This window comes from Pongo pygmaeus, chromosome 19 (assembly GCF_028885625.2).
Source record: "Pongo pygmaeus isolate AG05252 chromosome 19, NHGRI_mPonPyg2-v2.0_pri, whole genome shotgun sequence".
Lineage (NCBI taxonomy): Eukaryota > Metazoa > Chordata > Mammalia > Primates > Hominidae > Pongo > Pongo pygmaeus.
In genome coordinates this window covers 62791143-62817060 of record NC_072392.2, presented here as the reverse complement: position 1 = coordinate 62817060, position 25918 = coordinate 62791143, and positions in this window count along the sequence as shown.

Genomic DNA, 25918 nt, shown 5'->3' with positions numbered 1-25918 from the left:
CATTGGAATCTTGGGGAAAAGTCACTTAAGTTGTCTGAACCTCAGTTTCCTAATGAGTCAAATGGGAATAAAATTGTGGTTTTTTAATGAGTACTCAATTTGGTATTGCATATGAAAAGTTAGCCTTGGTGTGCCTGGCCCTCGTCAATTTTCAGTAATTAGCTGCTAATTTTTCACGTGTTAGGTGACAGGTTGTATATAGGAAGGGCAGTCTCACAGAATGGTGTTAGAGTGTCTCCTCCTGGGTATAATTTCTGGCTTTACCTGGTACTGGGCTTATGACTTAAGCATGCTTCTTAACATTGCTAAACTTCAGTTTATTCCGTCATAAACAGATTATCATATCATTCTACTTTTTCATCAGGAGGACTAGTTGGGATAATGCATGAAAAACACTTAGCATAGTGCCTTAAGAAATAACACCATAAGAGTTGACTAAGATGATAGCAATGGTGAAGCTGTGATTGTGTATAGCTTCTGAAGACAGAGATTGCATAGTCTAGACCATGATTCCTCACTGAGGGTCCTCAGGAGACATTTGATGATGTCTGGAGACAATTTTGGTTTTATAACTTGTGGGGGAATGGGGGAGATTGCTATTGTCATCTAATGGAGAGAAACAAAGAATGCTGCTAAACTTTCCACAGTGCACAGAACAGATCTCCACAACAAAGAATTAACAAGCCCAAAACATCAATAGTGACAAGGCTGAGAAACCCAGTCCATACCAGGTGCTTCGGAAAGACTTAATTGACATAAAGTAGACATCAGAAGGTCTACCTGAATTATAATCAGGGATAACTAAGTTTTTCAGTTGTTAAAATACAAATCATGTGTCACCCTCTAGGTTGTGTATCTCCTAGAGACCTTGCCATAGTCACCATTATCCCCTGTAACTTGGCACAAGTTATGCAATTACAAAATGTCTTTCAAATCAATGCATAAAGTTGCCTGATGAGTTCCAGTGCAAGGTTAAATATCCAACTAGTATTTGATAATCTGTAGAGGACTTTCACCTTGAAATAAAATGGGAAAATGGGTCAGTTTTTGGAGAGAGCATCACCCAGGGTAATCAAAACTGGAACTGAGAAACTAAAGTAGCACAAAACACAGGAAAGTTACTGCTTGGCATGTACCACCAATTTGGGACTGGGAAGGCTGGGAGTGGATTTGCCTTTCTAATTAGGTTTGACTTTGGCTAATATTGAAGTGAGCTTTTGTTCCCTAAGTAGACACCAGCTGGGAGGCAGTCCAGGAACGTGCTGGGTGGTAGGGTGAAGTCAGCCTGATATTACACATTTTCTCTGGGTGACCCATAAATAGATCATTCACACATGGACATATGAGACCAGTCTATAAACTCAGCTCTGATGCAGGATGTCCTGAGAGGTTAGACTCCTGAGTCACTCTGGATGACAGTTCAAATCCAGTCTCCATTACTTACTCACTGTGTGGCCTTGCAAAAGACATTTAGCTTTTCTGAGCCTCACTTTTTTCTCAAACTGGAAAATTCATATGAATAATATTTACTTCAGGAGGTTGTTATGAAGGATAAAAAAAAAAACAAAAGAGATAAGAGATTATGTTGACTCCTACTACAGAAAACATAGAAGGGGCTAAAATGGATTATACCATGTATTGATTTAGGGAATAACTCCCCCAAGTAGATGAATTATTGCTTACTTAATTTTTGTATTACCTCTAGTACCTGCCAACACTTACTTACCCCATTGTATGGACTCCTAAATGCTCTTGCAGATAATCCCTTCTACCTCACCACAACAATTGTCCTTGGAAATACTTCAGAGCACTCCTCCTAAAGGATAACACCAGTCAAACCACTCCAAAATTTGGAAATGCTTCTTGTGACCTACAGAAGATTGTCTAAAATTCTTGGGAAGGCATTAAAGCCTTCGTCCATCTAGTCTCCACCAATGCCCCACCTCTAATTCTTGCCAATGCCTGCATCCCCACACACAGGTAAATTCTGGGCCACAGGCTTTCCAGGTTACTTGCTATTTCCAGAATATTCATATAATTGTTATTCCTTTACGTCTTTGCTCCTGTTCTTTCCTCAGCTTGAACCAATCTTTTTTAATGTAGTCATATTAAGTTTTTGATGCCCAGGTCAAAGCTCATCTTTCTCCAGGAAACCTCTCTTCACTTTACTTCTCTCAGTTGGAATTATATCTCTTATTCCATGGGCCTCCAAAGCACATGCTGGCTTTATCTTATGATATCTGTGCTTTCTGTCCATGCTTTTATGGCAGTTTAGCTACACATTTTTACCCCTTTGTGAAATGAGGAGCTTTATACAAGCATTAGAAATCTTTGTGACCCTTCCTCCCATCACTCTCCCTGCACCTAGAATAGTGTCTTGCACTGGGGAGGCACTCGACAAATGTTGGATTAAGCCTCAAAATTATCGAGGAGTTCATCCCTTAAGGGAATTTCTGTTGCCAAAGGTGTATCCCTTTATCATACCAAAATGTACCCCCAAAAGAAGGGGTGCTGGAATAAATTTCATTTTCTCTGCAACTAGAACAAATTCATGTCTACCCTCCACTCTTGAGGTAACTTGAAAGTCCATGGGTTACTTCTTCATATTTCCTACATCTCAATGTACTCCTTAGCACTTTTAAAGAGTACAGTATGGAAAAAAAAGGGGGCAGAAAAGTCTACTAGAGAAACATGCCAAACACCACCTTAGCCAAGTGACCAAGACTAACACCAACAGTGGTAAGTTGTGTTGATACCCTTCATATAATACAATGAGAATGGAGCTTCTCCTTTGGACTTTCTCCACAAAGTGCTGTATAATCATAGGAGAAACATCAGAAAAATTCAAGTTGAAGGATATTCTACAAAATGCCTGATCTGTATTCCTCAAAACTCTTGAGACTATTAAAAAGCAATAAAAGTTTGAGAAACTATCACAGTTTCTCAAAGAGGAGAAAGAGGAGCCTAAGGAGTCATGCCATCTAAATGTAATGTATCCTGAATGGGATCCCGGAACAGAAAAGGCACATTAGGTAAGAACTATGGGAATTTGAATAAAGTGTGGATTTTATTACTAATAATGCATCCATATTGTTTCTTTGGTTGGGACAAATATGCATAGCGAAGTCAGCTGTTAACAATAGGGGAAATTGGTATGGGGCATATACCCACTCTCTGTACTACTTTGCAATTTTGTTGAATGCCTAATGAGTGAACGATAAAGGGTATTTGGATTTGACCTCCCTATGAAGAATTAGAAAAAAAACTGAACAGTTTAAAATACGTGGCTATGGCATAGTGATCAATAACCCTAAGCAAGTAATTTGAACCTCTTTGTTTACTCATTCATTTAATAATAGTTTTTAAAAGTGTTTAACGTGTGGCATAGGACAAATTAATCTATACAAGATGCCTAGCACACAGCAAGTGCTCAATGAATATTCCCCTCTCTTTGTTGTATTAGGTTTACTGGCAAGTCACTTAACCTCTCTATGGAAAATTAGGTATTTACTATTGAATGGAATTGAAAGAACATTTGTTTAAAACAAAAACTATAGCTACTACTGCCTTCTAATTGAGTGGGATAGCGTAATTTCTATCAGCAGGGAAATAAATATCTACACTCTCTTCTTCCAGTTACAGAGACTGATGGAAGAACAGGAAAGATCAAAATTTCAAAGCTTCTCGCATTTCTTCTGTGCTGATAAAAAGTGAGTCCGAGGGTAGATGAACCTTTGTTTTAGCAGGCACATTAATGAAATGGTGTTTTAAAAAATAGACCTAGAATCCAATAGAGGGTGGAGAGTTCACAACAGCTGACCCATTCTGCATAATTAAGTTAGGGAATTAAGATGAAAAGAGCATAAAAATGTGTGTGTGTTCCGGTGAGTAGTGTTGAGCTACGGAGCAGGAGGCTGCAACCTTTCCAGAAATGTGACCAGTAAGAGATTTTCTATGGAGGCATAGTCCAAGGACTTTTATCTACTTATTTTTTCAGGATCTTATTCAAGATACATTTTATTTTTCTTTTCTTATTTAACTGTTCTTTTAGTTTCTGGGGTACATGTGCAGGTTGGTTCTATAGATAAATTGCATATTGAGGGAGTTTGGTGTACTGATTATTTCATCATTCAGGTAATAAGCACAGTGACTGATAGGTAGTTTTTCAGTCCTCACCCTCCTCCCACCCTCTACCCTCAAGTGGGCCCCAGGGTCTACTGTTCCTTTCTTTGTGTCCATGTGCACTCAGTGTTCAGCTCTCACTTATATGTGAGAACATGTGGTATTTGGTTTTCTGTTCCTACATTTGTTCACTTAGGATAATGGCCTCCAGCTGCATCCATGTTGCTGCAAAGAGCATGATTTTTATTATTTCTTATAGTGGCATAGTATTCTGTGGTGTATATGCACCACATTTTCATTATACAGTCTACTGTTGATGGGCATTTAGGTTGATTCCTTGTGTTTGCTACTGCAAATAGTGCTGCAATAAACATACATCTCTTCATGGTAGAAGGAATTATATTCCTTTAGGTATACACCCAGTAATGGGATTACTGGGTCAGTATTTCTGTTGTAAGTTTTTCCAGGAATCACCAAACTGCTTTCCACAATGGCTAAACAAGTGTATATTCCTATCAGCAGTGTATAAGCATTCCCTTTTCTACAGAACCTTGCCAGCATCTGTTATTTTTTTTGGCTTTTTAATAATAGCCATTCTGACTGGTGTGATGTGTTATCTCATTGTGGTTTTCATTTGCACTTTTCTAAATTAGTGATACCGAGCATTTTAGCATATGCTTGTTGGTCACTAGTATGTCTTCTTCTGAAAACTGTCTATCCATTTCCTTTGCCCACTCTTTAATAAGGTTGTTTGTTTTTTGCTTGTTAATTTAAGTTTCTTATAGATTCTGGATATTAGACCTTTGTCAGATGCATAGTTTGTAAATATTTTATTCCATTTTGTATGTTGTCTGTTTAATCTGTTAATAATTTTATTTATTTATTTGTTTATTTATTTATTTATTTTGCTATGCAGAAGCTCTTTAGTTTAATTAGGTCCCATTATATCAATTTTTGTTTTTGTTGCAATTGCTTTTGGCATCTTCTTCATGAAACCTTTGGCAGGGCCTATGTCCAGAATGTTATTTCCTAGGTTTTCTTCAAGAGATTTTATAATTTGGGGTTTTATATTTAAATCTTTAATCCACCTTGAGTTGACTTTTCATATGGTGTAAGGAAGGGATCCAGTTTCAGTCTTCTACATGTGGCTAGTCAGTTATTCCAGCACCATTTATTGAACAGGGAGTCCTTTCCCCATTGCTTGTTTTTGTCAATTTTGCCAAAGATCAGAAGGTTTCAGGTATGGAGCCTTATTTCTGGGTTCTCTCTTCTGTTCCGTGGGTCTATGTGTCTGTTTTTGTACCAATACCATACTGTTACAGTTACTGTAGCCTTGCAGTATAGTTTAACGTCAAGTAATGTGATGTCTCTAGGTTTGTTATTTTTGCTTAGGATTGCTTTGGCTATTTGGGCTCTTTTATGAGCTTTAGAATAATTTTTTTCTAATTCTGTGAATAATTTGATTGGTAGTTGGATAGAAATAGCATTGAATCTGTACATTGATTTGGGTAGTATGGCCATTTTAAAAATATTGATTCTTCCTATCCATGAGCATGGGATATTTTTCCATTTATTGGTGTCATCTCTGATTTCTTTCTGCAGTGTTTTATAGTTCTCCTTGTAGAGATCTTTCACCTCCCTATATTAGCTATATTTCTACGTATTTGGTTTTTTTGTGTGGCTATTGTGAATGGGATTGCATTCTTAATTTGGCACTCAGCTTGGACATTGTTAGAGTATAGAAATACTACTGATTTTTATACATTGATTTTATATCCTGAAATTTTACTGAGATTGTTTATCAGATCTAGGAGCTTTTGGGCAGAGACTACGGGGTTTTCTAAGTATAAAATCATATCATCTGCAAACAGGGGTAGTTTGATTTCTCTTCCTATTTGGATACTTTTTACTTATTTCTGTTGTCTGATTGCTCTGGTTAGAACTTCCAGTGCTATGTTGAACAGGAGTAGTGAGAGTGGGCATCCTTGTTTTGTTCCAATTCTTAAGGGGAATGCTTCCCACTTTTGCTCATTCAGTATGATGTTGACTGTGGGTTTGTCATAGATGTCTCCTATAATTTTGAGGTATGTTCATTCAATGCCTAGTTTGTTGAGAGCTTTTAACATGAAAGGATACTGAATTTTATCGAAAGTCTTTTCTGCATCTATTGACATGATCATGTGGGTTTTGTTTTTAGTTCTGTTTATGTGATGAATCACATTTATTGATTTGATACATTGCCATGAACCAACATTCCATCCCAAGGATAAAGCCTACTCAATATGGTGGGCTAGCTTTTTTTAATGTGCTGCTGGATTTGGTTTGCTAGTGTTTTGTTGAGGATATTTGCATCTCTGTTCATCAAGGATATTTTATTTGCCTGGAGTTTTCTTTTTTATTGTGTCTCTACCACGTTTTGATATCAGAATGATTCTGGCCTCATAGAATGAGTTAGGAAGGAGTTCTTCCTTCTCAATTTTTGGAGAGTTTCAGTAGGAATGGTACCAGCTCTTCTTTACACATCTTGCAGAATTTGGCTGTGAATCCACTTGGTCCTGGGCTTTGTATCTTTGGCATGATTTTTATTACTAACTCAATTTCAGAACTTGTTATTGATGTGCTCAGGGTTTCATTTTCTTCCTTCTTCAATCTTGGGAGGTTGTATGTTTCCAGGAATTTGTCTATTTCTTGTAGGTTTTCTGGTTTGTGTGCATAGAGGTGTTCATAATACTCTCTGAAGGTTTTTAAAAATTTCTATGGGGTCAGTGGTAGTGTCCCCTTTGTCATTTCTGATTGTGTATTTGGATCTTCCCTCTTTTTTATTAGTCTACCTAGCAGTCTCTCGATCTTATTCTTTTTTCTTTCAAATAACAGACTTCCAGTTTTGTTGATCTTTTGTATGATTTTTTGCTTCTCAATTTTATTCAGTCTAGCTCTGATTTTGATTATTTCTTGTCTTCTGCTACCTGTGGGGTTGGTTTGCTTTTGTTTTTTTTTTAGTTCCTCTAGGTGTCATGTTAGGTTGTTAATTTGAGATATTTAAAACTTTTTTATGTGGGTGTTTAATGCTAGAAACTTTCCTATTAACACTGCTTTAGCTGTGTCCCAGAGACTCTGGCATGTTGTACGTTTGTTTACATTAATTTCAAAGAATTTCTTGATATTTGCCTTAATTTCATTATTTATCCAGAAGTCATTCAGGAGCAGGTTGCTTAATTTCCATGTAATTGTATCACTTTTGAGTGGTCTTCTTAGTATCGAGGTCTATTTTTATTGCACTGTGGTCTGATAATGAGGTTGGTATAATTTCTTTTGTAAAAAAATAAATTTTGCTGAGCATTATTTTGTGGCCAAGTGTGCGTTCAATTTTAGAGTATGTGCCATGTGCAGATGAGAAGAATGTACATTCTGTTGTTTTTGGGTGGAGAGTTCTGTAGATGTCTGTTAGGTCCATTTGGTCAAGTGTTGACTTTAGGTCTCAAGTATCTTTCTTAGTTTTGGCTATGGAATCTTTTCTGGCCTCTGTGGACAGCAGTCTTGCTCGGGCCCACTAGGCTGTGCTCAGCTCATGCTACCAGCCTGGATGCCACATCTCCAAGGGAGACTGTAAATCAGGCACAGAGCGAGGGTTGTGTGAGTGAGCATGGGGTCCGGCCACTGTGCAGTCAGACGTGCTGGCTGCTGCTGCAGGGTAGGCAGCTCCAGGTGCTGGCATGGGCACCAGCTCTCTATGAGGCTGTGGCTGGATCAAGAGCACTGCAAGCAGCTTCCCCGGCTGGTACTGGGGAAGTTCTTCTCCTGTGACCAGGAAGAATGAGGTATGCAGACAAGTAGAGGGTGAGCAAGATGAAGAAGAGCTTTATTGAGAGATAGAACAGCTCAGAGGAGACCCACAGTGAGTAGTGGGTAGTTCCTTTCCACAACCCGGTGTCCCAACAAGTGTTCAGCTCCTAGCAAAGAGGAGACCCTGGAGTGTGAAGCTTCTCCCTGCAGGCAGATCATTCCATTGTCTCTGCAGCTCTCAGCAGAGAGGAGGCCCTAGAGTGGGTGGCTCCTCTCTGCAGGCAGGTCATCTTGTCGTCTATCCCATCATCTTTCCATCTTCTCCTCAAGTCTGACTGAGCCTGGGGTTTTTATGGGTCTCAGAGGGGAGGAAGTGCATGCTGGGTGATCCATGGGTGGCCATGAGTGGGCCCAGGGTAAAGCACCACAAGTTCCCCCTCTGGTCTGTGGGACTGGCAGCCTGGTCCCCAGGCTTCAGGCTCTCCCCAGCTTGAAGGTGGGGCTTCACTGAGGACCCACCCCCTTCCATCTAGAAGCCTGTCTGCCTCCTGCTGCTGTTCATGGTGCCCAGAATATTCATGCCCAGGGACACCTGCAGGCCAGTCTGGGCTGTTCTCAGTACCCCCTTGGCCTCCCTCCCATGCTTGTTGGTACACAAAGTCTGGAGGGGATTGTGTCAGTGTTGCCCCAAGTGTGTGCACACCCTGCCAGACTGTGACGGTGCTTGTGCTTGGCCTGAAGTCTGCTCCATGATCAGAGCGGGTGGGACAGTGGGAAGAGGCCCAGTGTGGGAATAATACCTCTGAGCCTGTGGCGGTAAGGGGGGCTCTCCCAGGACCCCCAGGAGTGCAGAGATGCCTGGGTCTGCAGCTGCACCTGGGGCAGCCACAGCTGTGCTCAGGGAGCTCCCACCCCACCAACTTAGAAAGGGTGGCGCTCCCACTTGTCCCTGCTCCCAACGGCTCCATGGAGTGTTCTGCCCTGGCTGCACCCCCTCGCAGCCTGGTGTGGGGACTCCAGGTCTTTGCTGGGCCTTGGCTGGTGTCTGGGGCAGGGGTGACATCACCATGAGCTCCCCCATGGCCCTGGTGCTCAGGGGAGGCACAGGGCTCCCCATCACCTGGCTTGTGGCCCTGCCCAGGGGGTGCATCTGGGAGTGGATTGTGGGCCCTGGGCCTGGCTGTCAGGAGTGTCAGGCTCTGTGGTCACCCCGATATGAGGCAGACCCCAGGGACGTGGCCCAGGGAAGCCCCCCACAAAGCCACCTCCTGAGGCACAGGAACCCTCCCACTTCCTGTCCCAGGTCCCTGAGGCACGGCCCCAGCTTCATGCCCCAGGCCCAGCCCCCGCACTCCATGTGCAAGCAGAGCACTGCCCTTGGCCCATCTCTGCCTCAGAGTCCCTCTCTGCCTGACTACACTGCTCCCCTACTGGCAGGCAACTTGGCCCAGCCCCATTTCAGTGGCACCCCAGGGTGGCAGGTTGTAGGGGGTTCGCAGGGGTGGGCTCCAGGGCCGTCTGCCTCCTTCCCGCACTCTCCCTGCAGTGGCAGTGGGCGAGCAGAAACGCAGGGCCAGGGCCCAGAGCAACAGAGGCTTCTGGGACTGGAAGTGGATTCCACTCCGCAGTGAGAGAATGAGGGCCACACAGTTGGCCGTCTTGGTTATGCAGGGCACAGGGGACCCACCGCCACCACTGCCACTCCTGCAGCCATTCCTGCTGCTACTGCTCACATCCCCCCACTGCAGCCAGCATGATGGCAGCAGCTGCTCCAGATGGCCTGCCACTGCCTTCATTTTCTGCCTCAGTTATCTGTCTAATATGGTCAGTGGGGTGTTGAAGTCTCCCACTATTATCGTGTGGCTATCTAAGTTTCTTTGCAGGCCTCTCGAAATTTGCTTTATGAATCTGGCCACTCCTATGTTGGGTTCATATAGATTTAGGATAGCTAAGTCTTCTTATTGAATCAAACCCTTTAAAATTATGTAATTCCCTTCTTTAACTTTTTTTTTTAATCATTCTTAAAGTCTTTTTGTCTAAAATTAGAATAGCAACCTCTGTTTTTAATTTGTTTGTTTGTTTGCTTGGTAGATTTTTCTCCATCCCTTTAATTTTTACCTATGGGTGTCATTACATGTGAGATGGGTCTCTTGAAGACAGTATACAGTTGGGTCTTGCTTTTTAATCCAACTTGCCACTCTGTCTTTCAATTGGATGTATTTAGTCCTTTTACTCAAGGTTAATATTGATATGCACAAATTTGATTCTGTCATTGTGTTGTTAGCTGGTTATTATGAAGACTTGGTTGTGTAGTTGCTTTATACTGTCAATAGTCTATGTACTTAAGTGTGTTTTCATGGTGGCCAGTAATGGCCTTTCATTTCCATATTTAGCACTCCCTTAAGGACTTCTTGTAAGGCAGGTCTGATGGTAACAAATTCCCTTAAAATCTGCTTGTTTGAAAGGGATTTTATTTCTCCTTTACTTAGGAAATATAGTTTGGGTAGATATGAAATTCGTGGTTGGAATGTCTTTTCTTTAAGATTGCTGAATATAGGACCCCAGTCTCTTCTGGCTTGTAGAGTTTCTACTGAAAGGTCTGCTGTTAGCCTGATTGGGTTGCCTTTGTAGTTAACCTGCCCTCTTCTCTTTAGCTGTCTTTCATATTTTTTCTTTGATGTCAACTTTGGGGAATCTGATGACTATGTATTTTGGGGATGGTCATCTTGTATAGTATCTCACAGGTGTTCTCTGCATTTCCTGAATTTGAATGTTGGCTGCTTTAGTGAGTTTGAGGTAATTTTCTTCAACAATATCCTCGAATATGTTTTCCAAGTTGCTTGCTTTCTATTCCTCTCTTTCAGAGATGTCAATGAGTCCTCTATTTGGTCCCTTTACCTAATCCCATATTTCTCAGAGGTTTTGTTCATTCTTTTAAATTCTTTTGTCTTTACTTTTTTCCCAATTGAGTTAATTCAGAGACCCAGTCTTTGAGCTCTGAGAGTCTTTCCTCAGCTTGGTCTTTTCTGTTCTTATACTTGCAATTGTATTACGAAATTCTTGTAGTGAGTTTTTCAGTTCTGTAAAGTCAGTTTGGTTCTCTCTAAAAATGGCCATTTTCTCTTTCTGCTCCTGTATCATTTTATTGTATTCCTTAGATTCCTTGGATTGGGTTTCAACTTTATTCTGAATCTCAATGATCTTCATTCCTATCCATGTTCTGAATTCCATATTTGTTATTTCATCCATTTCAACCTGGTTAAGAGCTATTCCTGGGAAACTAGTGTGGTAGTTTGTAGGTAAGAAGACACTGGCTTTTTGAGTTGCCAGAGTTCTTGCACTGGTTCTTTCTCCTCTCTGTGTGTTGATGTTCCTTTAATCTTTGAAGCTGCTGTCCTTTGGATGGGGTTTTGCTTTTATCTTCTTTGGTGCCTTGGGGGTTTGATTGTGGCAACAGGTGGATTCAGTTGTCTGGCTTCATTTCTGGGAGGCTTCAGGGGCCAAATCTCAGTTCAGCACTACTGAGCTGTATGCTCTAACTCTGGGGGCTTGGTTCTAGGCCCTGTTTTGTTCTCTGGCCCCTCACAGTAGTGGGGTAGTGGCACCATGTATGCATTCACACTGGCAGCAGTGGAACAGTGACATTCTTGCATGTGCTCACACTGATGGTGGTGGCAGCAGTGTTGCAATGGGAATATAGTGCCAGTGGGGACAGGGCAATGGCATCTGTGCTCACACTCATGCTGGTGGCAACAGTGTGGTGAGATGTCTGAATGTTGGCAGGAGTATGGCACTGGCAGAGACAGGGTGGTGGGGGGAGTAGGGTGTGTGTTCACATGAGCACAAGTAGGAGAAGGGAGGTGAGGTCCACACATTCATGTATACCAGTAAAGCAGTTGGGGTGTGAGGTGTGAGTGAGTGAATGCCAGCAAACTGACATGGGGAGGCTGCAGTGCAGGAAGGCTGTGGGTGGCTGGTACACATTAGCACAGGCTGGCCAGCAGGAGCTATCTAACAGTTAGGTGGGGTCTTCTGGTGAAGGAGCTATGATGAGAGCTCCTGGAAAGCACCCTGCTTGGGCATCTGAGGCTATGGTGCAAGCAGGCATGGCCAGGCTGGGCTGGGACCCTAGGAAAGGCTGGCACGCAGGGGAGCACTCAGATCAGACTGGCACTGGCAAGACCACCATTCTCTGCCCAGGTCCAAGAGTCACCCAAAGGCTAAAGTCTCCTAGAGGAACATGGTGAGCCTTAGGGGATGGACATTCCTGACCATGCTCCACTGCAGCTGTTCCCATGTCAAACCCTCTGTGACTCTGCACAGCCTGGAGTCCTGTCTCTGCCACCCCTCTAAGCAGCTCTCCCTGCTGGCTGAAGTGTCTGTGGGGTTCATGGGGTCTCCTACAGCTAGGATTCCAGAGGTCTGTGGCAAGAGTCAGCTACCCCTTGCCTGTTCAACTCACCCCTTCCCAAGGAGTTGCTGGGAGCCAGGAATTAGTCCCAGCACTCAGCAGCCCTGTGCAGAGTTTCCAGCTTTCTCCCTCTTCAGCCCAGTGTCTACATCCTCCCTCCATCAACTCTCAATGCCTTCCCTCCAAAGATCTGCTTGGAGTGTGCCTGTCTTCCAGACTGGCAGTCTCTCATTGGTAGATGCTCCTCCTGGCTGTGTCCAGTTGGCCATCTTGGCTTCTGGCCAAGGACTTTTAAAGCAAGGATGTCTAAAACTTTCATTTTAACTTTTGTTTCTCTGTAATACAAATGCTTTCCAGCCAGGCACAAAGGCTCACACCTGTAATCCCAGCACTTTGGGAGGCTGATGCAGGATAATCACTCAAGGCCAGGAGTTTGAGGTTACAATGAACTATGATTATGGCACTGTACTCCAGCCAGGGTGACAAAGTGAGACCTCGTCTCTAAAAGTAAATAAATAAATGCTTTCTATCATCCCAATTTTCAAAAAGTCTACTAAGGGTACAAGATGCTGGCATGAAAGATTCTGGTGAAAATCAAAATCCTCATCATCTATATTGGTACCAAACAAAAGAAAAAGTACCAGCCAGGGGAATGAAATGAAAAAAGAGATTTTAGGTTTATCAGAAAGAGAAATTTGTATATAGAAATAATCATGGAGCACATATATCCCTGGGAATTTGCAGAAAGTTGGGTTTGGGCATTACATTTGGGCTGATTTCAATAAGTGGGAACATGTATGTGTTGTGAGTGTGTGATTATGTATGTGTGTGTTTACCTTCCCAGTATGAGTCCTCGAGGATAAGGTAAGGACTAATGTTTCCTATGCTTACAGTACTCTCAGACATGTGCCCTCCCCATGGCTGATAGGTCCAAACACACAAACAGAATTTGCCATACCCTCCATACTCCTAAGCCTTATTCCCTGATATGCTTTCCCATACCAGAATCACCATACCACACACAATGTCCTTTTTTTCAGCTTTATTGGGGTATAACTGATAAATAAAAATTCTATAATTTCAAGGTATATGTTTTGATATACATTGTGAAATAACTTCCACAATCGAATGGATTAACATGTCAGTCACCTCACAATTACCTATTTTTGTAGGTATAGTAAGAACAAATTTCAAGTTTGCAATACATTATTAATATGGTTAGGCTTTGTGTCTCCACCCAAATCTTATCTTGAATTATAATCCCCATAATCCACACGTGTCGAGAGAGAGACCAGGTGGAGGTGACTGGATCATGGGGGCAGTTTCCCCCATGCTGTCCTCATGATAGTGAGGGAGTTCTCAGGAGATCTGATGGTTTTGTAAGTGTTTGGTGGTTCCTTTCACGTTAATTTTTCCTTCCTGCCACCTTGTGAAAAAGGTGCCTTGCTTCCCCTTTGCCGTCTGCCATGATTGTAAGTTTCCTGATGCCTCCTCCATCATGCTGAACTGTGAGTCCATTAAACCTCTTTCCTTTATAAATTACCCAATCTCACGCAGTTCCTTATGGCAGTGTGAGAACGGACTAATATAATTATTAACTATAGTCACCATGCTGTGCAGTAGGTCTCCAGAACTTTTTCATTTTATAACCGCAAGTCTGTACCCCCTGCCCAACATCTCCCATTTCAGGAAGGACCACAGTTATTCTCAGTTATTTTTTTAATCTACCACTCTTCCCCACCAAGACTGTGGGTACAGACAACATAGACCCTAGGGAGTTTCATCTTGGGTCCCCCAAGCACAGAGCACAGTGCCTTGTTCTTAGGAAGTGCTTAGTAAATATTTGGTGAATGACTAACTCAAGATCTCCCTTTCTTGGTAGGTTTAATCATCTGGTTCTTACAAAATGTCAGATGTGGATGCCTTGACTAGTTAGCTCCCTTTAGCATAGAGATTCTCAAACCTGTCTTCACACTGGAATCATCTGAGGGTTTTAACAATTACTGAAATCTGGATTTCACCCACTTCATCCTCATTTAAGTGGTTTTGCTACAGCTTGGGTGTGAGGACTTTGGAAGCCTCCTCAGCTCGTGCTGATGTGCAGCTGGGTTGAGAAGCCTGGTGTAGAGTTCAGTGTCTTGCTTGGGCTCATTTTCTTCTTTTCATTCTCACTACTGATTGTTGCTGACTTTTCTTTTTTTCAAGGCCAGTCTTGCAGAGCTGTCTACAGATAAAATCATAGATGTGAAAGCACTTTAAGGAAGTTAAAAGTGTGTTGGAACTATTTGATTAATATAGGAATATCTCCTGAATTGGATTTGGGTTTCTAAGCCCTAAGTGAGGTCATTTAACTTTCTTCCTCAGTAGAAACTAGTAAGGAACGAATAAAGGACAACAGTGGAGCGTTATGGTTTCTTGGGAGTAATGTGCTTTTGTTCCTCCTTCCACTAGCTACCTAGGCAGCAGGAGTGGGATGTGAGAAAAGAAGGATGGAGACATTCAACTATGACTCTGTGCTGACTTTTTCTCCAGTGATTTACTTGGAATTAAAAAAACAGTCACCCTCCCCCACCAATCTCCCACCTCCATTCCATACCTGTGGCAAAAGGTCAAGCAGCTCTGAGATCATGGGCAAAGAGCAGACATCAGGGCCCTTCTCACAGGCCTATCTCAAAACTGCTCCCTCTCGAGGTGGTGCCCTGGAAGCTCTTCCTTACTCAGTGTGGGTTAAGTCATGATGCAGAAAACCTCACAAGCTTAGAGGACTGGGTGTCCACTGCTCCCTGGAGACACTCTACTATTTTCTCTGTACTCTTAGCACTTGCCATGACAGATGGTTCTTCCCTAGAAGTACCACAGGCCATCCTCTTCAGGTCACTTCCTAACCTCTCAACCTATGGTTAACATTTTAAATTAACATCCTTTTGGTCTTTCTTCTTCGGTGGATGTGACTTCACAAACACACACACATGTAGACTGATATGTTTTGGCTGTGTCCCCACCCAAATCTCATCTTGAATTATAGCTCCCATAATCCCCACATGTCATGAGAGGGACCCAGTGGGAGGTAACTGAATCATGAGGGTGGGTTTCTTCTGTGCTGTTCTCGTGATAGTGAATAAGTCTCATGAGATTTGATGGTTTTATTAAGAGCAGTTCCTCTGCACACATTCTCTTGCTTGCTGCCATGTAAGATGTGCCTTTGCTTCTCCTTTTCCTTCCTCCATGACTGTGAATCTTCCCTAGCCATGTGAAACTCTGGGTCCATCAAACCTCTTTTTCTTTATAAATTATTCAGTCTCAGGTATATCTTTATTAGCAGTGTGAGAACAGACTAATACATAGACACATACACACTAATACATACATGAACAGAAGTGTACATATACATTTTTAAAAGACAGCTTGTCACCCAGGCTGGAATGCAGTGACATAGTCATGGCTCACTGCAGCCTCAAATTCCTAGACTCAGGTAGTCCTCCCACCTCTGCCTCCTGAGTAGCTTGGACTGCAGGCACGTGCCACCATGCCCAGCTAATTTTTGTATTTATTTATTTTTTGTAGAGACAGGGTTTCACCATGTTGCCTAGGCTGGTCTCAAACTCTTGGGTTCAAGTGTTCTGTCTGCCTTAGCCTCCCAAAGTGTTGGGACTACAGGCTATATTCTTATAAATAACAAAGATATCTCCTTATAAGCCTTATGCACAACCATCTGTACCCCAAATGGCATTTTCACAGCATTCATGAACTCATAGTGGAGTTACCACCAAGAATTGTGAGATCCCTGGAATGCTCAGGATTTTCCCAAAAGGACCAAAGAATCAGGAAATGGTGCCAATGTTCCATCTCTGCATGACTAGGTGACTGAGAAAATCATGTTACTTTTCTGAACCTCGATTTATTTGTCTGCCACGCAGGCTTAATAATACTCATATTATCTAATACAGAGTTGTAGTGGGGATCAACTGCATAATGCAGGAAAAAGTGCTAAGGGTGCCAAGAATACACAATGAAGAAAGAATGTCTTGTTAATAAGAGGTGTTGAAAGAACTGGCTATCAACATGCAAAAGAATGAGATTAGACCCCTATCTTACACCATACACAAAAATGAACTCAAAATAGATTAAAAATTTAAATGTAAGATCTGAAACTATGAAACTATGAGAAGAAAACATCAAGGAAAGCTTCATGACATTGGTCTTGGCAATAATTTCTTGGACATGGCATCAAAAGCACAGGTAACAAAAACAAAAATAGACAAGTGGGACTGCATCAAACTAAAAAGTTTTTAACACAGCAAAGGAAACAATCAATAGCATAAAAAGGCAACCTATGGAATGGCAGAAAATGTTTGCAAAACATTTATCTGATAAGGGGTTAATATCTAAAATATATAAGGAACTCCTATAACTCAAAGGCAAAAAAAAAAAAAAAAACCCTGAGTAATCTGGGTAAGAAGCGGGCAAAGGACCTGAATAGACATTTCTCCAAAGAAGGCATACAAATAGCCAACAGTTATAAGAAAAGTGCTCCATCAACATCACTCAGCATCAGGGAAATGCAAATCAAAACCAGTGAGATATTACCTCACATTTGTTATAATAGCCATTATCAAAAAAATAAAAGACAGCAAACGTTGGTGAGACTGCAGAGAAATTGAAACCTTTGTACCCTATTGGTGGGAATGGAAAATGGTGCAGCTGCTGTGGAAAACAGGAGGGCGGTTTCACAAACATTAAGAATGGAACAACCATATGATCCAGCAACCCTTCTTATGGGTATATATCCACAATAACTGCAGTCAGAATCTCAAAGAGCTCTACACTTCTATGTTCATAGCAGCATTATTCCCAATATATAAGATATGGAAACAATCCAAATGTCCATTGGGTATATACATTCAATAGAATATTATTCAGCCTTAAAAAGGATATCCTACCATTTGGAATAGCATGGGTGGACCTGGAAGACATTATGCCAAGTGAAATAAGTCAGTCAAAGATGGACAAATGTCCGATCCCACTTATATAAGGTATCTAAAATAGTCAAACTTACAGAAGCAGTAAACAGAATGGTGGTTGCTAGGGAATAGGAGGAGAGGTAAATAAGGAGTTATTCAATGAGTATATATTGTTCATATCAGTTACACATGATGAATAAGCTCAAGAGGTCTTCTATACAACTAGTGCCTATAGTTAATACAGTACTATGCACTTAAAATTTTAGGAGGGTAGATCTCATGTTAAATGTTCTTACCACAAAAATACCCCTCTACCCCCCACAACACAGAAGGACACAAGGAAACTGTTGGAGGTGATGTGTATATTTATTACTGTTGTGCTGAAACCCTGTCAACTCCAGTGGGGATGGTACCAGGCTGAAGAGCCGAAAGAAGAGACCCAGGGGCTGCAAACAAGACATGGAGTTTTTCTGGGGACTTATATCCAGGAGAAAGAGTTCAGTGGTGGCAGGCTGGACAGGATAACTGCATAGTCCAGTTGTGGCGGGATAGGCAACAAAAGGCATGCAGTTTATACAGCATTTTAACTTAACACCATTCCCCTAACAACCTCCACCTGGCAACCTTCACTTAACTCAAAATAAAGGGCCTTGATCCCCCATATGGCCTGCATTCCGTGGGATTGGTCGGGGGCTCAGTTGTTCCTCATAGATAAGGAATAACTCTCCGGGTTGGCCTCTCCTGGATTCCTTAGCTCAGAACTCAAAACTATATTCAGGTGCTTCTGCGATACAGGGTCGTTCTCAAGGCATGCTTAAGTTATTGCTGGCAGGTGCTTTTGTCATAAATTACTTTGATTATGGTGATGGTATTACAGGTGTTTGCATATGTCCAAACTCATAAAATTGCATATATTAAATATGTGCAATTTTTATATATCAATTATACCTCAATAAAACTGTTTTTTTAAAAGTGCCTCCTTCAAAGCATCCTGGACACAGACAGTGATGCATCCATTTGTCCTCAGACCCCTGTTACCATTTCCAAGTGCCCATATGTTGGCATGTGTGTGCTTTGCTCCTGAAGGTCAGTAGCTCTTGCTTTCTTGCAAAGACCACTCTTGGGTTACTGGGGCTGTTTTACCTGAGGCTTCAAGAATCAGAGCCCCTTGAAGTGTGTATCCCTTTAGGGTAACCTTAGCCAATGACTAAGGATGAGAATATATGAAAGTGCAGCCTCTTTTTCCAGAGTTGGGACATCCTCTAGATGTAATTGACACTCCAGTGTCCCTGTGAAGACCAAACCTGGGACTTTGCCTAAAATCCTGTGCTGGTTTGGCTTCTTCTCCTTCCAGGTCCTGCTTCCCCAATACCTCACAGGCTCCTCTGAGGAGCACTTTATAATTTAGTTACTGGTACACAAATCTTTTCTCAGTCCGCTCCAGGGAAGCTGACTTAAGTCATAAGTATAACATGATATGATGGTGTAATTCCTCCTGGCAACTTGGCGATGACAAAAATATATACTTACCGAGCACCTTCTTAGACACTGTTCAGTGCTTTTTATTTGAAACATGGATCATCTCGTTTAGTCCTCAATCTAACCCTTGTAGATAAAGAAATGGGGGTTTAGGGAGAGTACGTAACTTTTCCAAGATTACATGGTAGTTTAGTAGCAAAGAATAAGCCTGATTGAACCCAAAACTCCTGTTTTGGTTTTTTCAATCAAACTGAAGGTTTTGGGGACTGTATTTTTCCCTACCTTTTTGTTTGGTTTTTCTGCTTTTTCTTTTTCATTTTTCTCCTCACCTGCCTTTCAATCATCTTAGCCCAAAGACAGGTTTACGAAGAGAAGCATGTTTTCCTGACAGGCAGATCAGAAACAAAAACTGCTCACAGCTTGGCAAGAACAAGGGTAGTGGTTGATCTTAGGCTGCTGCTCCAAATGGCAACCACTTTAAAACCAATCCTGCCTCTATCCTGAGTGGAGAAAGCATCATTCACCACATTTCCTATCCTCCCTGAGCCACTGCTTGAAGCTTGCAGCTCAGGTGTGAGAAGTGAAGTGAGCTGCCAGAACAAGGTCTCATTGCTAGATGAGGGGTTTGGAGAGGAGGAGGCTCAGGCAATATTTCTGCAGGGAGACAGATTGATTTGAAGATCATTTTTAGTGACTGCTCGTCACTTTATTATTTAATTCCACATAGAGTATTAAGCATCTGCTTAGATGGCAGATGTAGAACAGAAATATGGGTAAGACCTGGTTTTTGCCCTGGAGGAATTTGCAATCTATGGATGAGATAGATACATTCAGCCAACCAGAGCCCAAGAATAAGAACTGGAATCCTAGATTGCGAACAACAAGTTCTGCCTTGGAGGTCTCCAGATCTGCCTTGGAGAGTCATAGAAGGCTTCAGATTTCCAGCAGCATTTTAGGTGAAGTAAATAAAAGATGGTTGCAGTTTCTTCAAACAGAGTGTAGTGGGGAGTATGGGGGTGTGGGTTGAAGGTATTTCAGGTGAAAGGAAGAGAATCAGGAATGGCACTGAGGTCATGGGATGCAGAGCTATTCTAGGAATGGTCCAGGGTATTTGGAGTTGCTGAAACCAATAGTGAGGAAAGGCACAGTCATGATTTACTCAAATTTTATTACATGCCTACTACATACCATGTAGGGTGCTAATCACTGTAAAAGAAAAGAAAGATGAGTAAAATGCAGCCTGTTTTCCTTTGGTTGCTCACAGGTGGGGGAGACAGACAAGCAAAAAGATAGCTACAGCAAAATGAAATTTGTTATGTGTGGGTGCAAGAAAGTAGATTGAATAGAACCAGGGAGACTTCCTGGAGGAGGGGACACTTGAGATAAGCCTTACAGTTGAAGGAGCCATGAGATTGAAAGGGTGGGCTATGGACTGATTGCTGAGTGCTTTATGTCAAGCTAGGGAGTTTGGAGTTAATCTGCTAGTGAAGATTGGAATCAATACATATTTAGGTGCAGTGGAGGCCCACTGTCAGACTTGTGTTTCAGAAAGATCATATGAATGGCTAAATATGTGTGGGTCCTCAGGTCTCCTGACCCTTGTACTGACTGATTAATGTGGCTGTGCCCTCTGTTATGCGACATCAGTCCCATTGTCCTAGCTAATTAATAGATTTACTTTTATCTCTGCAAATTGGTGGCTTAAGATTCTAATACAACCGAGGGCTGAGGCAGCGTTGTGAGTGGAGCAGAAAGAGGTTTCACCTCACCTGCTCAGCTGCATCCTCTCGTTCAGTGTTCCGTAACAGGCAAGGAAATGGATGGAGACTCAGAGTGCTGATTTGGTAACTATGGTAATGGGCAGGCTCTTGTCATTTATGAGGAGTCGGAATGGATTAGACGTACCTTTTAAAATGCTTGCTTGTGAAGGGGTGACTAAACACATCTTGATTGTTTGCCTCTGACAAGCCTGTTTCCAGGCCTGGAGAGAGAGGATTTTAGAAGGCTGAGTTTCAAAGGCATACCCGGCCTTCACAAATAGAGAAAGGAGACTTGAGGGACACTCAAGCCTGGCCTGAGCATTTCCAACTAATGCTGGGCAGCTGCCCCTAAGCCCTCCCCAAGTAGCCCACAAAGCAACGGCTTTGCTTTGAAACTAAGACTCTGCACCAAATATCCATCTATTTATAACAGCAACAAAAACTGCCACCCCTTTGTTTCACATCCTTCTACCAGTCCTACCTTTGGAATCTCTTTTGAACTCCCAGAATAATTCATCTCTCCCTCTTTTCTTTAGTATCATGAGGATATTTGGCATCTATTGAAACTTCTTAGAAAATGAATTTAGACAGACTTAGATTTCAATTTAATCTTGGCAGCTTGCATCTTGCTGTGTGACATTCAAAAAATCACTTAGCCTCTCTGAGCCTATTTTCTGATTTGTAGGCCAGAGATGACAGTGCCTATTTCAAAAAGGATATGACAAGAGTTTGTCAAAGTCCTCAGTCTTATCCATGGCTAGAGTGAATATTCAATAAGTGGTGTTTCTTTAGCTTTCCATCCTCATCCCATTCTCCCAAGTCTGTTAGCTCTGTGAAGACAGACTCTGAGTCTGTCACATGTTTGCTTCCAGTTCAAGGTTTAGTGAGTTCATAAGGAAAATGAGCTAGAGAAATGAGTCTAGATCGAAAAATTCTGTTTAACCAGTCTATGCAGTCTACTTAATTTATACATTACTTAATCAGTCAGTTAGACTGCTGATTTGATTGAGGCCAACATCTCAAGTTAGAGAATAGCACCAGTGTGCTAAGTTGCTGGTCCTGACTTCACTGGGACCCTACAATGGGAATTCAATTAACAGATGAATGCAACCCTGCAAGCAGTTCTCCACTTCCAAAAGAGCAGGCCGAAGCACCTGACTTATGGGCGGACAGAATTGCAGTTCTGCAAAAATAATGGATCATTGGAATGTGGTGGCAAGAAGAGAACTCTCAGAACGCCCCCAAAAGGTTACTCAGTCCAATATCTTGAAATTTTGGGGCAGACGCAGAATCTCTTTATATCCTCAAGCCCTTCATTTCCACCTTGTAATCCTCCTCTATTTACCTGGAATGTGATTTGCTTCTCTCTGCTAAGTCAGTCCTCTTTATCCTTCTAAGTCCCACGCTAGTTATACCCTTCCCATGACGTTTCCTCTGACTCTGTGGGTCCCTCCATTCCAGAGGAGGAAAAGCCCTCACGGTTTGTATGGTTACCATCTGAGAATGAACTTCACTTTAAAAAATAACCCATCTTATTTTTTTAGAGACAGAGTGTCTGTCACCAGGCTAGGGTGTAGAGGCAAGATCATAGCTTGCTGCAGCCTTGAACTCCTGGGCTCAAGTGACCCTCCTGTCTTAATCCCTCAAGTAGCTAAGACTACAGGAATGTGCTACCATGCTGGCTAATAAAAAAAAAAAAAATTGTAGAGATGGGATATCACTTTGTTGTCCAGGCTGGTCTCAAACATCTGGCCTCAGTTGACCCTCCCACCTCAGCCTCCCAAAGTGCTGTGAATACAGGCATGAACCATTGTGCCTGGCCCAAAATAACATTTTTTTAAAAAATTATATTTCGAAATTATAATGCAAAGGTGCCACAGTGCTAAAAGTAAAAAATTTAAGAATAGAAAAACCAATCACCTCAATCTGTTTTAACACAACTGTAGTTGACATTGTGATGTATTTACTTCCTGTGTTTTAATATTACAAGCACTTTTAGCTTATGAATAAGAATTATATAAGAATGTATCTACAACAGTCTGCTTTTTACATCAAAATGTTAGCTTTTTTTATATTACAACATAATGTTCACAACAATCACTTTTCATGAGTGGATTACATTATGAATAATTCATACTCTTTACTAAAATTCTCTTTGGTAGTTTGTCTTTACCAAATGGTAGTTGATGCTTTTTTATTACAGATTGAGCATCCCTAATTCAAAAATCCAGAATTTGCAATGCTTCAAAATCTGAAACATTTTTAGTGCTGACATGATGTCACAAGTGTAAAATTCCACACCTGACCTCATGTGATAGGTTGCAGTCAAAACACAATCAAAACTTGTTCTATGCACTAAATTATTTAAAATATTATAAAAAATTACCTTCAGGCTCTGTGTGTAAGGTTTATATGAAACATAAATGAATTTCATATTTAGACATGGGTCTCATTCCCAGGCTATCTCGTTATATATATGCCAATTTTCCCAAATCTGAAAAGAACCAATATGCAAAGCACTTCTGCTCCCAAGCATTTTGGATAAGGAATATTCAACCTGTATTATAAATAATGCTGCTATCTATATCTTTTGCTTATACAATCATATGGGTTAGTATAGACTAACATTTCAATGTATTAAAAAAATACAAGTCTTTTTCTATTTGTCACTCACATCACAGCCCAGGGTCATCATTTTTGCTCTCCTCCACTCAGCTCCACACATTAGTTAGGGATCAGGCTTCTTTCATCTGGTGGCTCTGCCATCTTCTAGGACTTCAAAGGTTTCGAATGGTCCTCAAAATTCAGCAGACAGATAAAGGAAGAAACAAAGCATGAAGAATTTCAAAGGAGGCTTTAGGAGTCTGCTTGGAAGGGATGTACAAGATTTATGCACACACACCATTGGCCAGAATGCAGTCACATGACTTCACCTAGCTGCAAGGGATGCTAGGAGAGGCAGTCCTGCTATGTACCTGGAGAGAAGAGAAAATGGTCTTGGTGAGCATTTAGAACTATCTCTGCAATTGTTTTCTTTATTTTATATTACTTCTTTAGGCTTGATTTCCAGAGGAGTTATTTTACCTCAAAATTTAATGATTTTTATAGCTAGTAATGTTTATTACATCATCTCTACATCCATTCATTTATTCAACAAGTCTTTGAGTGCCTGCTATGATATAGCTACTGTGCTGGATAGGCCCTACAGTGTAACATAGAACAAGACACATAGTTAGATTTCTAGCAAGGAAAACAGGCAATTAGCCAAGCCATCTACTGTATACTCTTGTTTTGCTCTTAAATGTTTCTTTGTGTATAAATCTCCATGAAAGTTTTATATTCCTTGAAAGCCATATATTTCTTTTATGCTTTCAGTAGTATCTGGCTCAATGCTGGGCACACAAAATCTAAAATGTTATAGATTCCGTAAATGATGTGATCAGTCATCAAATATTCTTTATGAACAATGCTCTGAGAGGTTAAATGACTGGCTAAACATCTGCAGTGCAATCTTAAAACACAATAGCCAAAGAAAAGTGTCCAAGTGAATTGGATGAGACATCAAATAATCTTTCTCCTAGGAAAGGAAAAAATGCTTTTGATCATGAGGAGGATTCTCCCACCTCCACTGTGTGCCTGAAATAGGCAAACACAAACATTGCATTAACTCACAGCAGGAGAGACTTATAGCAAATGCAGAGCTTCCTGTCATGATGGTTTGCATTAAAGTCAAGGGAGATGGTAAACTTTCTAGCCAAGGCAAAGCTAAGAACAAAGCCAATTTCCTGTTAGTCTGAGGTGACTTAGAAAAAGTTCAGCTCCCAGGAGAGGGCGAATCTTTTGCTTTACCTTCATTTCTAAAGTATAACTTTCATTTTTAGGCACAATGCTGCTTCCTTTATGTTACTTTGCTTTTTTTTTTTTTTTCTCAATAAAGCATTAAAAGAGAGTCTGCTCCCTACAGGGAATTATGGTTTCTCCCTCAATTCTCATATTTCTCAACACCTGTTGGGCAGCTGCTACATCCTGCCCAAGCACTGGCTGCATTTGCAAGGACTAAATTCTAACAATATGGAAAGTTAGTGATATACTTAAGGGATTTGCAATATGAACTTAACTATAGTAGATTGCTGGAACCACACTCTCATATTTCCCATGTATTTCTGTGGTCTCCATTAAGAAGCAATAAAAATAACAGAGCTACTGAGTTCACTGGCTCTGTAGCTATGACTCTTTTTCTACATCTGTGTATAACCACATAAATGCAATATTTTTATTAATACAATAGCTCTATATCTGGCTGTGTATATCTGCTAAATATAATAACAGTTTCTTAATTGCATTACAGTCACACTAATGCTTAGCATTTACTAGGAATCAGGCATTGGTCTAAGCATATTACATACATCGATACATTTAAACTTCAAACAGCCTTAAGAGGTAGCTATTATTATAATCCCTATTTTATAGATGAGGAAAATAAACCCCAGAGACATTAAGCAGCTTGCTCCAGGTCACATAGCTGGTAATTGCAGAGCCAGAATTTCCAGCTGGACAATCTGGATCCGTAGTCTATGATCTTAACTGGTATACAATACTTGCATTTAGTAGTTGATGTTAGATTTAGAAAACTACACCTCATAGTACAAAGTGAGGAATATTATTATATTTCAAACTTGCAACAAACCATTGAGATAAGTAAGACAAATACTACCATAGTTATTGTTAATATTACTATTTCTCCCATAATAAAAGTGAGACACAAAGTAATGAAGTGACTTTTAAAAGCTCATATAGTTGGTAAGTGAGAACAAGAAAATTCTGCATCCTGGTTTTATATATATATATACACACACACTGTATATTATAGATGTAATATTGTGTGCATTGTCTGATGTGTACAGCACTTGGATATTTATAAAAATATATAATTATACATCATATATAGATATATAATAATTAACATAATTTGGGAATGGCATTTGAAGACAAATGCATTAAGTTGAAATACAACAGCACTATCCAGTTCTTTTTAATATACATTTACTTCTGAACCTTTTACAGATTGAAATGGCCCTACCCTAGGAAGAAAGGTAAGGGATGTTTTATGGTCTAAAAGAATTAAGTTCCATATTTCTTGTGAAAACAAAATTCATTGCTTAGTGACAAAAAGGTTACAGGTTTCTTATAATAGTTCAATAAGCCAGGTTATTAAAATTTCAGAGCCATTCAACATTCCATGAATACTTTTTGTATCTGCGGAGGTCTGAAATAAATGAGATGAAAGATCTCTTGAGCCAGAGTTCTGGTCTTAATTCTGCTAGAGATTGGTCTCTGGTAACCAGGAACTAGTTCTGTAGCCTCTCTGGGCTTCAAGTTACTTATTTTTAAAATGAACCTAG